Genomic DNA, 13,774 nt, shown 5'->3' on the forward strand with positions numbered 1-13,774 from the left:
GACTTTGTTTATGAGAAGAGAGACTGGTGAAACTGTAACTCAAATTTTGACTAGAACAGAAAGAGGAGATCTGATAGAGGTGTTCAAAGTTATGAGGAGTTTTTCACACGTGAATGGGGAAAAGCTATTTCCACAGATTGATGAATTAGTAAAAAGAGTACATCATTTTCGGGTCATCACCAAAATAATAAAGGGAGAGGCTATAACTTACTTTAAGCAGGGGGTTCTCGGACATGGAATGCCCTAACCGATACGCTGAAAATGTATAATAGTCTTTAAAAGGAAAGTGAATAAATATTTCAGAAAGAAAGATCTAAAAGGGCAAAGTGGATAGCTCTTTCAGAGACTTAGCACTGGTGTGATGGGCTGAATGGTGTACTTCTGTGCTGTACAAGTCTGTGATTTTATGTACTATTGATACTTGGTGCAGTGTCATGAGCATTTGACTAATATCCTAGGATTTCACTATCTAACCTTTGGAGGCAAGAAATAAATCTGAGATTGTTTTAGCTGTGATTAGTCACCTCTCCCAGGATATTAAACAAATTGGGCAGGAAACTCTAATGTAAATTATACATGGTCTGTGTATGCACAGTGGCCTCAGTTGTTTCGTACTTTGTGTTATTATGTATTGTCGCAATCTTTCTCTCATTTATAGATGGAACAATGTGGCTATTAATAATGCAAGTTAAATTTAATCAGAAATTAGGTTTCTCAATACACAAATATTGAACAGAAAACAAATACATTACTTGGGTATTTTTTTTAAACTTGTCCAATGTTTCACTTTGATATTCCTTAACCTACCTTTAGGGGGTGCTGTAGTCTTGACAATGATTTTTAAAATCTTCCCCCCGCAAAAAAAAGTCTAATCAATGAAAATATAATGGGGACTGTGACAGTAAAATATTATACTTTAATTATGTTGTGACATTTTGCACTGAGTAATATTTATTAAACATTGCATCCATTCCAAAATACAAACTTCGGGTAAACATAAAATCAACAGAAAAGAGCACAATTCTAATTTTTTCTGCATTCTTTCACTCACCCCACTGGCTTATGTCACATCATATGCTGCACTCCACTTGCCTGCTGTTGATGTCGATACAGCATGCCACTTATGTCAAGCTCACCCCAGCAACTGGCCATGCAGTCCTTTATAGGTATTTTACCTCAGCAAAATATAGGGGTTGAAATTGTCCAATTTTGCAATGCCCTTTAGCGCCTCTGGGGGGCACTAATAGGGCACAAAACAGTTTTCGCCTGAGGGATGGGTGGAGCCGTTATTGGCTCCCACAAATTTGCTCAGGAGGAAGCAGTGGCACTGCCACAGTAGCGCCGCGCCCCAGTGGTAGTGTCCCGGGCCACCACGCAACCGGCAATGATGGCATCGGCGTGCGCAGTAACCTCTTAGTGCCGTGCGCCGACCCCTTTCCGCCCCACGAGCGGTGTCAGCAGCAACCTCGCAGGTCGCGAACTGGGCCGACCGGGCGGAAGATAAAGGGAAGGTGGAGAGCTTCCCCCGCCGCCATCTTACCTGTTTGGCCAACTCGCCAGTCGGCACCTTCTTTACTTCTCTGGCATGGTTGGGCCGCCATCATGCAGCCCGATACTCCGTTTTGGGTGCCAGGCTGCAGCCTCGGCATCATGCCGCCCTAGTGGCCCAATGGAGGCCATCAGGCCTGGCAGAGTGCGCAGCAGCCCTCCCTTTAAACGAAAGGGAGGTGCGTTGAACTGTGTCAGCGCTACAAGTAGTGCTGCCAATCGCGCCCCAGTAACACCCCGGAACCTGCTCCATCAGGAAGTGGAGCGCGCGAGATTGCACTCCACTTCCTGTGAAGGGCAGTGACCGCAATTTCGAGTCCGAGGTGGGTCTTCCGCACCGAGTGCAGGAAGTCCCGCCCTGAGCCGGTTACCGCCCCCAATCGGGGCACTGGGAAACTTCTCCCCCCATAACCTCTCAAAGTTGCTTCTTGTATCATTTCATCTGTTACCAATTAGCTTTACATATCTACCTTCTACTTTCCTGAATTTCTAGCTATAGATGATAAAATGTTATCCACAAAAAGGAGACAGTAACACATAATATTGAGTATGATTTTCTAACATAGATAGTATAAAATGAGAGAAATTCTTGATCTTCATAACTTAATAACCAGTGTCAGCCATGGCTCAGTTGCTAGCACACTTGCCTTTGAGTCAGAAGGTTGTGGGTTCAAGTCCCACTCCTGGAACTTGAGCACATAAATCTAGGCTAATACTCCAGTGCAGTGCTGAGGGAGTGCTGCATTGTTGGAGGTTCCATCTTTCGGATGAGACGTTAAACCGAGGCCCTGTCTGCTCTCTCAGATGGAAGTAAAAGATCCCATGGCACTATTTCAAAGAAGAGCAGGGGAGTTATCTCCAGTCTCCTGGACAATATTTCTCCTTCAACATAACAAAAACAGATTATCTGGTCATTATTACATTGCTGTTTGTGGGAGTTTGCTGTGCATTAGCTGGCTGCCATGTTTCCTACATTACAACAGTGACTATATTCCAAAAGTACTTCATTGGTTGTAAAGCGCTTTGAGACGTCTAGTGAATGGTGCTATATAAATCCAAGTCTTTCTTTTTAAACCGTGAGTTGAGTGCACTTCACAATTTCTCTCTACAGTATGTGAGTGAATGGTAATTGATGTGGATAATTGCTCAACAAAACTAAGAGTCCCAGGGCTAGAAATTCAGTTTTTGTCGATAACGGTTTTTCCCCGTCATTTTTCGGAAAAAATACTACTAAAAACTTCGGCAGTTTTTAAGGAGGTAAAATTGGCAAAAAAAATGCGCCCAACGGTAAAAATCGGCGTTGCACGAGGATTGCGGTGGAAACCATAGGCCTCGCCAACTTTAGCCCGAGGCCTATCACCGTCAAAAATACACACCCTGGGAGGAGAGAAAACACAAAAAAAATTGCAAAATTCAAAAAATACAAAAGCAGAAAACATTCACTCTACACTTAACTAATGAATCGCTAAAAAAGAATTTAAAAATAAAAACTTCAACTTACCTTTTCTGTAGATCTTCATACCTACCGCTGTTTCTGGGGCTCCAACACAGGTTTTTCACCCTGAGTACGGGTTCACTGAACAGCCAATTTTAAGTGGTCGCATTTTTTTTGGTGTTGCACGTCATCGATCCACTTTTCGACAATATTTCAAAATCCCCAGTCGTTAACTTTGGACAATTTAGGTGAGTACCTTTTACTGGTAAAAAAGCCAAAATATCGCCGAAAAAACGTGCGCAAGGCTGGCCTATTTCTCCCCCCCCCCCCCCCACACCCTACCCAGATTTAGTTCGCTGTGAGTGATCTGGGTGTTATTATTGGCCCATCATCTCTTTTGTCTCTCTAATCTCTCCTGCCTTCCACCCTATCACAGACCTTCCCTTTTGTTCTTTCTTCCCCTCCCCGTTTCACTGCTTGTTAAAAATGTGTTCTTTCCGAACACTCTCCAGTTCTGACGAAGTGTTGTCAACCTGAAACGTTAACTCTGCTTCCTCTCCACAGATGCTGCCTGACCCGCTGAGATTTCCAGCATTTTCTGGTTTTATTCCAGATTCCAGCATCCGCAGTATTTTGCTTTTGTATGGGTGTTACTATCCTTGTGGCGTATTATCACCTTCTGTGTTTTCAAGGACAAAACAAATGTTTAAGGTATCAACATTCAATGCTGATTTTGCATCCCGAATGGGAACAGCTCTGAAACGTGAGCATAATATTCATAAAACATAACCTCCTGTTGATCAGCAAATTTAGTCTCTATGACAGTTGCATATGGTTAATATATATATATATGTCATTGTACTTGTTATTTCTCAGTAACCTTGTGAAAAATGATTGAAACTGAAGAGGAGGAAGCTGAAGAGAAGGAAACAAGAGGAGTAGCAGAAGGAAGGATGCAACCCAGACAGCCCATTACTAGGTGGGATATCTGGGATGGAATCATCCAACTGCAGTCTCAGTGGCCACAACGCCAATTCCCCTTTTAACACCTTACCTTCCCTCTATCACAGCGTCCTCTTGGCCACGATGCTGAAATAAAAGCCACCACAAAGCAAACTTTCCAATCCAACTTTATACATCTATCCATCCACTATGACATCAAGAAATCAACTCATCACCCTTATGCATTCTTTTAGCGATTGTATTGTGTGTGCCTTTGCCTATCCTACTGAGGTCATGCAGTGCTACCCCAGTGGCTGCAGCATAGCTGGAGGAAGGCCGCTGACTTTCAGTGGGGGACACTGCAAATGGCCTTGCTGGTTGACCTTTTGGAGCTGGTGGCTGTGAGTGACAAATCAAGTGATCGTATTTCTTATTATTATCACTCTTCCTCTTCTTGGCCAATCACTGGCTGGGCAGGTGGCATTGGTTGGGTGTGTGAACTGAGGAAGGCACAGGGTGGAGTGCTGATGGGAAGGCAGGAAAGAATGAGGTGCATACCAGAAGGAGGATAACATAAGAGGATGCCTGCATCTTGTATACTTTCTGCCCCGCCGCTGGCCAAGGGCACAGCCATGCCCCTGATGGCTGGCACCATCTCCTCCAAGGGGGTGAGGCTAGGAATGGGAGATGTGCCTCATGATTGGTACAGATTGTTCGTAGGTGAGTGATGGCAGGGAGTGGTGGAGGAGGAGTCATGCATTGAGCAGTATGTGAGGTTAGTGATTCAGTTCGTAGGAGACAGCTTTTAAAGAACATTCACTGACCTTGACCAGTGGTCTGAGGTCATGAATCTTCTTTGGGCACTGGAGCCAAGTGGTGGGAGTAACACAGCTAGCAGTGATGGCCTTGGTGAGCTACTCCTACATCGTTCTTTCTGGAGGGCCTCCTGGCCCCTGTGGGTATAAGACCTCTTTTGCAGGGTTGAACCCTGCACAAAGCTGGAGTGCTGTGTGCGAGACCATGGGTGCCTCTTCCCTAGCGTGCTGAGCCATTTGTGTTAGTGCTGAACCACTTTTCCCATTTTTTGAGGTTCAAAAGGGAATTTAGCTTTAAGTGGAGCTACAGAACCCAAGGTTTCTAAGTTAATAGTCATGAGAGCTGACCTGCTGGACAGCGAGAGAAGTGGCCACAGATAAAGGTAGGCCCAAGAGCCCGGAGATGTTAGACTAAGAGAGAACACAGAATGGTCTAGCATAGGTTTACAGTGTATGTATGTGAACACATGAAGCATAGTAAAAAAAGGTTGGTAAGCTGCAGGTGCAAATAGCCACATGGGAATATGATGTTGTGGCAAAACCAGAGACCTGGCTCAAAAAAGGCAGGGTTGGGTACTAAATATTCCTGGATATAGGGTGTTCAGGAAAGATAGAGAAGTAAAGATGGGAGGTGGTGTGGTAGTATTGGTTAAGGAGAATGTTACAGGGCTGGAAAGAGAAGATGGCCTGGAGGGGTCAAGAACAAAATTTATTTGGTTAGAGTTAAGAGGTAAAAGAGGTGCTACAGGCCACCAACTAGCGGGAAAATTATGGAGGAGCAAATTTTCAGAGAAATTACAGAGAGGTGCAAGAACTATAGAGTAGTGATAATGGGGACTTCAACTATCCCAATATAGACTGGGATAATAGTGTAAAGGGCAGAGAAGGGGAAGAGTTTCTAAAGTATGTTCAGGTGAACTTTCTTGATCAGTATTTTTCAGCCCAACAAGGAAGGATGTATTGCTGAATCTAGTTCTGCAGAATGAGATAGGTCAAGTGGAGCAATGTCATTAGGTGAACATTTAGGGAACAGTGATCATAGTATCATATGGTTTAAATTAGATATGGAAAAGGACAGGGAGAAATCTAAAGTAAAATACATAACTGGAGGAGGATAAATTTCAGTGGGATGAGAACGGATCTGGCCCTAGTAAATTGGAATTAAAGATTGGCAGGCAAAACTGCAGTGGAACAATGGGCTGCCTTTAAAGAGGAAATAGCTTGGGTACTGTCGTTATACATTCCCACTAGGGGGGAGGTAGGGCAACTAAAGTCAGAGCTCCCTGGATGACAAAAGAGATGAAAGATGAAACAGAAAGAGAGCATATGACAGATGTCAGGTCGAGAATACATCTGAGAATCAGGCTGAATATAGAAAGTTCAGAAGAGAAGTGAAAAAGAAAATAAGAAGGGCAAAGAGAGAGTATGAGAATAAAATGGCAGCCAACATAAAAGGTAATCCAAAAGTCTTCTATAGGCATATAAATAGTAAACAGGTAGTAAGAGGAGGGGTGGGGCCAATAAGGGACGAAAAAGGAGACCTACGCATGGAGACAGAGTGTATGGCTGAGATACTAAATGAATACTTTGCATCTGTCTTCACCAAGGAAGAAGATGCTGCCATAGACATAATAAAGGAGGTAGAGGATATACTGGATGGGATAAGAATTGATAAAGACAAGGTACTGGAAAGGCTGGTTGTACTTAAAGTAGATAAGTCACAAGGACTGGATGGGATGCATCCTAGGATGCTGAGGGAAGTGAAGGAAGAAATCACGAAGGTACTGGCCATAATCTTCCAATCCTCCTTAGAAACGGGAGAAGATTGGAGAATTACAAATGTTACACCCTTGTTCAAAAAAGGGTGTAAAGATAAACCCAACAACTATAGGCCGGTCCGTTTAATATCGATAGTGGGGAAGCTTTTAGAAACAATAATCAGGGACAAAATTAACAGTCACGTGATCGTGTGGATTAATTAAGGAAACCCAGCATGGATTTGTTAAAGGCAAATTGTGTTTAACCAACTTAATTGAGTTTTTTGATGAGGTAACAGAGAGGGATAATGCGGGAAATGCGATTGACGAGATGTACTTGGGTTTCCAAAAGGCGTTCAACAAAGTGCTACAGAATAGGCTTGCCAGCAAAGTTGAAGCCCATGGAATAAAAGGGACAGTGGCAGAATGGATAAGAAATTGGCTAAGTGACAGGAAACAGAGAGTAGTGGTGAATGGTTGTTTTTCGGACTGGAGGAAGGTATACAGTGGCGTTCCCCAGGCATCGGTAGTGGGATCACTGCTTTTCTTGATAAATATTGGACGTGGATGTACAAGGTACAGTTTCAAAATTTGCAGATGACACAAAACTTGAAAGTAGAGTGAACAGTGAGGAGGATCGTGATAGACTTTAAGAGGACATAGACAGGCTGGTGGAATGGGCGGACACGTGGCAGATGAAATTGAACACACAAAAGTGCGAAGTGATATATTTTGGTAGAAAGAATGAGTAGAGGACATATAAACTAAAGGGTACAATCCTAAAGGGGGTACATGAACAGAGAGACCTGGGGGTATATGTGCACAAATCATTGAAGGTGGCAGGGCAGGTTGAGAAAGTGGTTAAAAAAGCTTCTGGGATCCTGGGCTTCATGAATCGAAGTAAAGTACAAAAGTGTGGAAATTATGATGAACTTGTGTAAAACACTGGTTCGGCCTCAACTGGAGTATTGTGTCCAATTCTTGGCACCACACTTTAGGAAGAATGTGAAGATTTTGGAAAGGGTGCCGAAAAGATTTACAAGAATGATTCCAGGGATGAGGGACCTCAGTTACGTGGATAGACTGGAGAAGCTGGGGTTGTTCTCCTTAGAGCATAGAAGGTTGAGAGGAGATTTGATCGAGGTGTTGAAAATCATAAGGGGTCTTTACAGAGTAGATTGAGAGAAACTGTTCCCATTGGCGGAAGGGTCAAGAACCAGAGGACACAGATTTAAGGTGAGTGGCAAAAGAACCAAAGGCGACATAAGAAAAAAACTTTTTACACAGTGAGTGGTTAGGACCTGGAACGGACTGCTTGAAAGGGTAGTGGATGCAGACTCAATCACGGCTTTCAAAAGGGAGTTGGATAAGTAACTGAAAGAAAAAAGATTTGCAGGGTAGTGGGGAACGAGCAGGGGAATGGGACAAGCTGAGATGCACTTGCAGAGAGCCGGCATGTGCTCGACAGGCCGAATGGCCTTCTGCGTTGTAACCATTCTATGATTCTAAGGAAAGAAAGACTTGCATTTATATATGTTTTTTATGTTCACCTGAGAGGGCATACGAAAGACGGCACCTCTGACAGTGCAGAACTCCCTCAGCACCGCACTGAAGTCTCTACGTAGATTTATATGCTCAAGTTCCTGGAGTGAGACTTGAACCCACAACCACAAGTGCTGAAGACTTCAATTTGGGACTTCGTTTTAATGTTAATTTGTTTTTAAAGGCAGTAAGACTGAAATTGTATTTTTTCACTTAATTTAAATTTTTATTAGTTCTGAGCATTTATTTCTTAGCCCTTTTAATTGCACACAATTCCTTGCGAACTCCACTGCCTCGCTCCCAGAGGCTGTTAGAAGCTGGAACACCACTTCAGACGGAACTTCGACTTCCAAGCTAACTTCCACAATGTTGCATGCCTCCTATTATTCTCTCCATCCAGCTAGTAGGTTGATACCAGCTGCTTGAATATTGGCTGCTGTTCCCAGAATGGCTGGCATGATTTTAAGGGCTTTTGTGGTGGGATTTTCAAATCTTCATGAATGGGAAGGTTGATGTTGCTCATGATTTTTTCCATCTCATGGAGCAGGGTGGCGTTGTGGCGAATGGCAGGCAGGGCAATGTGCGACAGCACCGGGAATCACTCAGTGGCTTGGCCTTGAGCAACCCAAACACCATCCTCATGGCGGCACTTAGCTTCACGTCCACCATCTTTGTGTGGCGTGCTGCAGGACCATGAGGCAGAGCAGTATTCTGCAGCAGAGTAGCCTGTTGCAGTGCGAAGTGATCTGGCTGTGATCCCCCATGACCTTCCAGTGAGTTTCCAGACCTGGTTTGTCCTGGTTTTTACTTTTTGGCCGTGTTGGTGAGCTGAGGCCAATAGGTTAGAGTCCTGTCTAGGGTGACTCAGGTATTTTGGGTGGGGTCCATGGGTAAGTTGCTTTCTGGAGAAGGAAATAACAACAACAATAACAACAACTTTTATTTATATAGCACCTTTAACATAGTGAAAAGTCCCAAAGTGCTTCACAGGAGTATTATGAGATAAAAAATTTGACAGCAAGTCACAAGTAGAAATTAGCGCAGGTGACCAAAAGCTCGGTCAAAGAATTATGTTTTAAGGAGCCTCCTGAAGGAGGAAAGAGAGGTAGAGAGGCGAAGAGGTTTAGGCAGGGAGTTCCATAGTTGGGGCCTAGACAACAGAAGGCACGACCACGGTTGAGTGATTATAATCAGGGATTCTCAAGAGGGCAGAATTAGAAGAGCGCAGACATCTCGGGGGGGGGGGGGGTTGTGGGGCCGGAGGAGATTACAAAGATAGGGAGGTATGATTATTGAATGCTTTAGTAGCAAACTTTCGTGCTAGACAGTGTCATATGCAGATGACAAGTCTATGAAGGCAGCTCCAGTCTTTAGCTGCTCTGGAACCCTGCTTCAATGTTGGCAGTGAGTGCATGGACCTTGTCAGAGCAGCTTCTTCCCTCTCTGAAGCCCACCTGTTCATTTTGGGAAGGCCGCTTCTAAAGCCAGTTTTATCCGGTTAAGGACGAGTCGTAGACTATAGACAGAAGGGCGATGGGGAGGTCGCTTTTGGGATCGTTGGCTGGTTTTCCTTGCTTTAGGATGGCAATGACTTTTCAATGGTGCCAAATTTCCAGGATTATCCCAGTGTCAAGGATGTTGGAGGAGAGTTTGGCAAGCCACATCTGTCCATTTGGGCTTTGGTCCTTGAGAAATTCTGGGTAGATACCATCGATCCCAGCAGCCTTTCCAGACTTGGTGGCTGTCAGCGCTGTGTCCACCTCTTCGGTGAAAAGGTGGAGTACAGAGCGACTCTTTGCAGGGAAAGCTTAAGCAGATTTTACAGCGTTTTTGGTGGTAGTTATTACCTTTGGATTGGTTATGAGGTTGGCTGCAATGGCCTCGGCACTGATCTTTAGCACCTCGCATGGGGGCAGTGAGGCATCACCAAGCTGGCGGAGCAGGTTCTAGGGTTTCCTGCTGGAGTGTGAGAAATCCAGGTTTTCGATGGTTACTCGTCATTGTGCTAGTCCGTTTTCATCTGAGGAATCCATAAGTGTGGTTGTTGTATCCGTGTCTTAAGTGGTATTGAATTGTGCCAGAAGTCTCTTGCTCTTCTGGGACTAGCATGGCACGTATTCTTTCCTGTAGCTGCGTGGGATGCTTCTGGCAGCTCCCACTTTACGGTCATAGTTTTTGGGGACGGCAGTATTCTCTGGATTGTGTCCTCGACAATGCTTGTGAAAATGGGCCACGAAGCCTTACAGAAGTTGCATCTTGGTTTCGGGACTGAGGCAACTATCAGCATCTCGATCCCGACATGTACGACGCTGGGTCGGTGTTGTGAGCGGGGGAAGTTCTTAAGAATCTTTCGGGAACAGGTGAGTGGCCATTCTTTGCTGTCACCGGTCATGAAACAGAGGTCCAGTGACTATTCCTTCTGCTAGTTGGCAGAAAAAAAGGTGCCTGGCTCATAGACGAGAGGGATAGCGGAGGCTAGTGCCTGTTTTCTAGTTGTTCGCCTGCTCAGTCCACTTTTTTATTACCCCACATGTAGTGGTAGTTGTTGAAATTGCTGGGTGATTAGCAGTTGGTAGGGAGATGGTTAGCCATCTCTCTGTCGGCGACTTTTAGACATTCACGATGGTCAGCTGGCCCACTCTGATTGTGATGGAAAATGGTGAGCTGGCTTCCGGTGAGATTTCTTCAGCCGAGTTGTTTAAACATGGTACTGTACCAGGAACTGTGATCTTCTATTTATAAAATTGGTAATTTTAGTATTTTAAAAACATTTTTTTTTTTAAATTAAACAGAAACTAAAGGTCTGTTTTATGTAGTTGCACATAAGAGACAAGGAATGCAACATTATTTTCAAGTGACAACAGCAGTGTCGTAACGTTTGAAGTGCTATTTTTCAGAATTGTTAAAAATAATTCTATGAAAAAGTGACATTGGATTACTCTTGAGATGTAATACATTCTATTGTGTATATAACAACAGTCACTCCACTTCTATATAACTCCTCATACGTGAAGTGCTTGGATATTCTTGCGATGTCACAAGGTGATATATAAAAGCAAGCATTCATTTCCTTCTAATAAAGAAAATCCAAAATATATCTTGCTCAATTTCTGCGTAATGTCAGATTTCTAATGAGCACACTGTAAGTTGGATTTGAACTTATTTCTTGCTTTATGAAAATCACAAAATGCCAACTTACTCATTTTTTGTATTCAAACACTCTACTGTTCCAATAATTTTCACTGTTGCTTTCTTTAAACAATAGAAACTTTGAAAATTTTTAATTTAAAGTTTACTCTCTAGTTTTGTGTTATTGTAGGTATACACTAGCAATTCATACCACAAAGTGCAATATTATAGTCATAGTCTTTTTTTAAATAGAAAATGCAGAAAATAATCTATATTGCATGCTCTAAAGGTAGTTCAGTCATCCAGTCTTGTATTAAAGCTACTGGCCAATATCATATGACATTCCTCTTAATAAAGGCAGTAAATCTGTTTCTTTGTCGAGTGTTAAATTATCTTAATTTTGAAACTGAATAACAGTTATTAGAACTGTAATGATGCATTAAAGTAATTTACTCATACCTTCCTTGTCGGGATCATTTTTTATAACTTACAATATTGGTAAGTTTTGTGCTCAAATAGGTGAGGCATATCAATGTTGGAGAATGCAAATTCCTCTGGGGGTCTTCCCGCGGGCAATTGCCTCCTCGCTGGATATTTTTTTACGAATTTACCTGGTAGTCCAGGAGGCGCCCTGATTTCCGGTGTGGAGGCCTTCTCCTCCCGCGCTGCGAAACGTGCTCCTGTGCAGATGATCCCGACGCAGAAGATGCAGTCATGTGTGACTGCTCAGCTGATCAGGTAAGTATTTCACAGGTTCCCATTAATAGTACTGAGACTCGCGTAACCACGAGTTCTCAGTGCTATTAATGGGAACAAAAGCAATCACACAAATAATAAATAAAAAACAGACCACACATATTTAAAATTAATTGAAATTAGTTATTATGTCATAAAAATAAAATATTTTCCTGATTTTTAAAAAAGTTTTTTAATTATGGTTAAAAATAAACTTACCTTAGTTTATTGTTAAAAACCTTCCCCACTGTGTTTTAAATTTTATTTTACAATTATTTTTGTGTGTTTTAAAACACTTGCACCTGTAAAAGTAGGCTATGTGCCTGCTTTTTCAAGCGCAAGATTTTTGAGGACATTTGCCAGGCAAGATATGGGTAAATAGCCCAATCTTGCCCGTACAAATGTCCGCGCTCCAGATCTGGCATCCTCGCTCCGGATCTGGCTACGATCTGCTTGACAGATCGGAAAAGCTGGTTTTCAGCGCATGTGCATTGCGCACTGAAAACTGGCTTTTCCGATGCCTTCCCGGGTCCACAGAAACTTCGTACGGGTCTGGGACATCGGAAATTCTGCCCTAATATTTTCCATTTGTTTCCCTGTTCACTCAGGTACAGCCAGATACAGAAGTCAATATTTTCACTATACCCCACCCCAACATTTCCCTTATCTGATTTAGCAAGTTAAGGAGAACTGGTTAGTATTTGATGGGAGATTATCTGGAATAACAAGTGCCGTTTGCTAGGGTTAGATATTACCACTACATCTTGAATGCTAATGAGCAGTGCCATTGCATTAAGAAATGCAGGTTTGATTTGCCCAATGTTGCTGAATTGTGAGCAGCTGTGTGCATGATCTAAAAACTAGCACATAAAGCAGTATACATTGGCCCGGAATTTGCGATGGTAATGAAACTGCCAGCGTTTGTTGTCATTACTCTGTGAAACTGACAACAACTTCTGGTGTCCCCAAATGCGGAGTTAAATGTGGAAATCCAGAAGTTGCTGTCCGCTATACCCCACTCCTCCCACAGGGTGCACCATTGAAGACCTCACAGATAGAATCTTACAAATCACTGAATTGACATGAGCTCCCTTTTTTTATGCACTAATCCCGCTGTAAAATCCCCTGAAAAAGTTAAGCCTTGTTGAATGAGGTGTGATTGGGTTTTTAACAGCCTACCATATCATAATTACTGCTGAACAACCTCTCTGGTCCTGTATCTATTTTACACACATATTGTTATCTGGGCTGGATAGCCCATTAAATCTGCTAGACTATTCTGTCTGGCCTACCACATTAGAAACATAGAAATCTACAGCGCAGAAGGAGGCCATTTCAGCCCATTGTTTCCGCGCCGACTGACAAAGAGCCACACGGCCCTCGGTCAGCAGCCCTGAACGTTACATATAAACCCATGAACAATGAACAAAGGCAGAAAGGTAAAGAGCACCCAGCCCAACCAGTCCGCCCCACACAACTGCGACGCCCCTTGCACCGAAATATTCGACACTCCACCCCAACTGGATACGACCCCATACGATCTCCTGGGAGAGGCAAAAAAACAAATCAAAACCCAAGCCAATTGGGGAACAAATTCTGGGAAAATTCCTCTCCGACCCATCCAGGTGATCGAAACTAGCCCAGGAGATCACCCTGGCCATATTCGATTCCCTACAGTACTTACCATCGTATCTGTGCCAGCCATCAAGAGGTTATCCAGTCTAATCCCACTTACCAACTCTAGGTCCGTAACCCTGCAGGTTACAGCACTTCAAGTGCCCATCTAAGCACCTTTTAAATGTGGTGAAGGTTTCTGCATCCACCACCCTTCCAGGCAGTGAGTTCCAGACCCCACAACCCTCTGCGTGAAG

At 43.5% G+C, this 13,774-nt stretch overlaps 1 protein-coding gene across 6 annotated transcripts in view; it reads right to left on the reverse strand.

The window, feature by feature from the left end:
- The window catches only part of mterf3 (mitochondrial transcription termination factor 3), a 133,303-nt gene extending 121,440 nt beyond the window's left edge, over nucleotides 1-11,863 (reverse strand). For 2 of the 6 annotated variants that reach the window (XM_070894542.1, XM_070894478.1), the window contains exon 1: nucleotides 11,780-11,863. The gene's annotated coding sequence lies outside the window, so the exon portion shown is untranslated. The other 4 variants (XM_070894524.1, XM_070894504.1, XM_070894514.1 and 1 more) reach the window with 3 other exon arrangements.
- Nucleotides 11,864-13,774: the final 1,911 nt, after the last annotated feature.

The sequence above is a fragment of the Pristiophorus japonicus genome, chromosome 1 (assembly GCF_044704955.1).
Source record: "Pristiophorus japonicus isolate sPriJap1 chromosome 1, sPriJap1.hap1, whole genome shotgun sequence".
NCBI classification, from domain to species: domain Eukaryota; kingdom Metazoa; phylum Chordata; class Chondrichthyes; family Pristiophoridae; genus Pristiophorus; species Pristiophorus japonicus.